The sequence below is a fragment of the Euphorbia lathyris genome, chromosome 5 (assembly GCF_963576675.1).
Source record: "Euphorbia lathyris chromosome 5, ddEupLath1.1, whole genome shotgun sequence".
NCBI classification, from domain to species: Eukaryota; Viridiplantae; Streptophyta; class Magnoliopsida; order Malpighiales; family Euphorbiaceae; genus Euphorbia; species Euphorbia lathyris.
Window position 1 is genome coordinate 3,498,783 of NC_088914.1, and position 4,758 is coordinate 3,503,540.

The 4,758-nt window shown below is 33.1% G+C and overlaps 1 long non-coding RNA gene across 1 annotated transcript; it reads right to left on the reverse strand.

The window, feature by feature from the left end:
- Nucleotides 1-3,241: 3,241 nt before the first annotated feature.
- On the reverse strand, nt 3,242-4,091 carry LOC136230203 (uncharacterized). Its single transcript, XR_010689301.1, has 2 exons — nt 3,645-4,091; nt 3,242-3,532 (listed from the first exon to the last, which is right to left on the reverse strand). It is a non-coding gene; the product is annotated as an uncharacterized lncRNA (long non-coding RNA).
- Between the last annotated feature and the right edge of the window lie 667 nt (nt 4,092-4,758).

Genomic DNA, 4,758 nt, shown 5'->3' on the forward strand with positions numbered 1-4,758 from the left:
TTTGCTCAACAACCCAAAGGCCCCCAGTACTGCCGGCTGAATTATAATATTAGGGAGGGGCAACCGATTTAATAACTTGCTTATTTACTTAACTTTTAATTAGTGAGGGATTTTTATTTTAAGTCTCATAATCTAACTTATGTTGGTCCCGTGTGATTAGTTCCAAGGGGGGGGGGGGGTTAGGAACTAATATAACTTTTTCGCTAAATTAATCTTGCTGACTTAATAATTTTGATGAGTTTATTAATTCAGCTTTGGTCAGCTTGGCCGATCTTAATGTAAGACAGTTTTAGTCAGATGCTAGCTAAGACTGTTTCACTTGAGAGTTGGGAATTGACGCTTATGTGGTCAGCTTCCAACTCAACACTCCAATTTACTCAGTGTCAGCTCCAAACAGTTTATATGTTGAGTAAATATAACAAGCAACACAAGCACTTATATATATATATATATATATGAGAGTTAGAAATTACTCAGTATCACTTATCCTGGTTCGACCTCTCCGCCTACGTCCAGTCCCCAGAATCCTCCGGGCTTTTAGAATCCAATACTGAGCTCTTTAAGGGTAGAGCACAAACCGATTACAGACAGTTGAATATGCAAGAGTACCTTCCTCTATTCGTCTACTCAACTCCTACTAAGCGCTACAACCCAGCACTTAGATTTCTCTACAGACTTGTCCTCTTCCTACAGACTTTGTCTTCTTGCGGTAGTTTGTCTTATAGCATCGAACAGTTGACCCATGCATCTTGGAATTTGGCTTTTGCGTAATTCAAGACTTCTATTATTGGTGCAGACAGTTGTCGAATTTGTCTGTTAGCTTAACGGATCATTCATGCTGTTCTGAAGATCACTCAGCTTCACTTCGATAATCATTGTCTTTGATTTTCACCAAGTTACATACTGAGTTCTTTTTCCACTCAGCTTCCGTGGTCAGCTTCGTTCTGTAGGATCTATTTCTTGAGGCAGACTTCTTTTGTGTTGAGCTTCGTTTCACTCAGCTTCTTTGATCAGCTTCATTCTGAAGATGACTTATCTTCTCTTATGCTGAGTTGCTCTTTACTTCAGCTTGTGTTGTGTTCTCATGCTGACTTTGTCCTGTCTTAATCTTTATTTCTTTTTGCATTTATATTTATACTCATCATTGAACAAACGGGTTAGTACAATTAAATCAAAGCACTTAAATTTAATTGTCTCTTAATCATGGATTAAACTTAAATGATTTTGTTAAATCAAAATCTTGTGGAAAGGTGTTTCAACAAACTCCCCCATTTTGATGTTGGCAAAATATTTAATTTATGGGACTCAGTATTGAAGTTCCCCATGATTGAATTACATTTTATTCTTCTGAAATTACTCCCCTGTAAGGGTTGCATATATTGTCTTAACTTAACTCTAAGCCTTCTGAGTAATTAGAGAATACATGTTTATACTGACTTAGTTCGATCCTAGTCTTTCTAAGATTCATTTCAGATGAACCTAGGTTACTTTTCAGAAGAGTTCAATGTTTACTCAGTTTGATACATGAATAGTTTTGGTATCAGAGTTAGTGTGTACTGAATATTTTTGATTTGAGGTTATTTGTTTGTTCAATTTTTTAGACAGATCAACATATTAATAAGCATCGCATATAGTTAAGTCTGTAGATACCCATTTTTGTCCGGAACATTTTTATGCTTTAACTGATAATATTTGAAATTTTGACAAGTTAATAAATTATATCGTAAATAAAACATTGCATTCCCACGTATGATTTATCCGAGAAGTGAGGCTTTTTGTATACCAATTTGTTATACCCCAATATAATTATCAAGTCACATTCAAGATATAATTCTTTGGAACAAAAGTATCTTCCATCTTGCTAAATTATATGTGAGACATAATATGTTGCTTGTAAATATAATTTTGAAATAGTTATATTTCAAATTATTAGTTAAACTCAATTTTTATTTAAATAGTTAAGTTAATATTTTGAATTTAGCTCATTCATTTAAAATTATTCTCAAGAAATAAATATAGTTTGAGATATGATTTTTGATAAAGTTTTATCTAAGTCATATTTGAAGCATAATTTATTCTTAGAACTAATTGGTTAGGAATGAATAAATATTCAGAAAATAAATTCTCACTATTAAAAAAATAATAAAACATAAAAAAATAGAATGCATTATGAAGAAATAAATTTGTATTAATTTACATCTTTGTCTTTTGCAGATAAACATGCAATTAAATCCATCCCTCAACAGCTCAAATCAAGCCTCAAGTCCTAAAAATAATTTCTAAGCAAGATTCCAAAATTCAAATTTGAAATTTCCAAGCAAATCTAAAAATAGGCAGCATCACCATGAGTTGGTTCTCCACTTCCAAGAAAGAAAAAGACAAAACCTACTCTCAAGACTAAGAAGACAAAATCACATGAGAAAATCTGAAAACTAGAGACAAAACTATGCAAAAATCTCAATTCCAAAGCTAATAAAACAAAATGCATTAGGAAAAAGAAGTTATGCTGAAATCTAGTTATAAAAGGAGCTTTTTTTGCTTATTGGGGGGAGGCTAATTTTGAAAAAAAAAAAGTTTCAGGAGCCCAAGTTTAGAGAGAGCATCTTTTAGAGTTGTTTTTAGGCATGAAGAAATTCTTATAATAGTTTCAAATTTGAAAATATCCAAAGAGTGAAATCTTGTATTCACCAAAGTTCAATATAAATCAATTCTTCTTCCATTTGATCTCCAAAGCTTTGAGCTAAAGGTTTTTATTCTTAGTTTATAAAAACAGTGATTAAAAACATACATTTTTGCTTTTAAAATGAACTAATTTTGTAAACTTTGAATAAAAAACTATTAGTTTTCAGCTACTTTTAAAATGAACTAATTTTGTAAACTTTGAATAAAAAACTATTAGTTTTCAGCTACTTTTAAATACATGTTATTATCTAATACATTTTGAATTTCTGCTACTAACATTTACTTATCATACTAACTTTATATCTTTATTTGTATATAACTGTTTATATTCATCATTCACTAACCACTAACATTTACGAAATTCTTTACTAATCACAAACATGAAATCTCTACTATGCTAATATTATCTTACTAACACTGTTATAATTATTATTATTATGTACATTCCATTTGCACTGACCCTCTATTTTATTATATGTACTAACCATTTATTCTAATCATTTATTGGTTCTAATCTTCTAAATAAATCATGTGAGTTTACATTTTGCAAAAGACTAATTAAAGTTTGAAATCAGTTCATTTTGTAAATTATTTTTTTTATTTACCCTTAAAACAGATTCAATCTGATTTCACCGATCTACATAAAATAAGCTTTCCACTATATTTTGTTTTGCTGTTACAAGTTTCAGAAAATAAAAATCATTTCCGAAAATAAAAATCATTAGAAGATGATCTGAAAAACCAAAAGAAAAACTAAAAAAAATCTAATCTAGTCAAACAGAACTCTTTATCTCCCTTCTCCACCTCACCGGATCCGAATCATTACCGTCATTCGTCTGAGATTCCAGATCTAAACAAAAAACAAGAGCAAGAAAATATTCACTGATCTCAGCACTTCAGATTTCATTCCTCATATCCAAAAGAAAAACGTAAAGACTAAATAGAAATAAAAAAGGTCTTACCTCAATGCCGGCCGGAGCAACTACGGCGACGGCAGGCGCCAGGCCAAAACGAGTAATAGGCGGCAGAAGCTCGTGGACGGCAGGCAAATGATGAAGGACGTCGACGGTCGGACATGAACCAAGGCGGAGACGACGAACAACGGACTCGACTGAAACTCAGGCGGACGCTAGGCGGCGGAGCAAGGAACAGAAGCCATAACCGCCGATGAAACCGTGACGACCGGAAGGCGAGCAAAGCGAAGAACGACGGCAGGATGGGGAAGACAGAGATGAATGGCGAGTCGGAAGAAGAGGCTGGCCGGATGGCTGCTGCTCCTTTCTTTCACGGAAGAAGATTTAGGAGGAGAGAGAGGAAAGCAAGTGGATGAAGGGTGGCTGCTGTGTGGTCAAACCCTAATATCCAAATCTAAAATTCATAATATAATACAATATATATACCCCCTTGTCACTCAAACTAATTCTGGATCCGCTTATAAATTAAAATGGGCCTTGGTTTATATGTTTTTTTTTTTTGAAGAAAGCCTTGGTTTATATTAAGTATTAGTTTAATCAAATCTACATTATATTGTATTTTTTTTAAAAAAAATTTGTGCAATACGCATACATTAAAGAAGAAAGAAAAATCCCCACCAGACCCGGATGTGATTCGAACCCATGACCTCCCAAGGCATAGGTAAGCTCTCAACCACTAGGCTAAGAGCTTCACCACAATCTTATTCATTGTATTTAAATTGTTGTATAGCAATTATAATGCGATAAGTTTATCTCGACTACTGAATAGTGATCCGGATAAATAAACGATAAACAATTGATAAATCGTGTATTATTATATTTTCTTTAAATATGTACACATTCTTTTAAAACTATATTTAATCAACAAATAAAAATAATTTACGGGTTCCTCTGTCAATCTTGATTGTTGGATAACGATTCTATCATGGTCGTATGACCACAACCTTACGAGTATCGTCAAAGGCTTGAATTGATACAATTGATATCTTTAAAGCAATCATAGACACAAGCGCATAGAGCAAGCATTTGGAAGTACAACAGTACCGATTTATCGGGCGGGGTAGGGTGAGATTATGTCTCTTCCCTACACGTAACCGGAAAC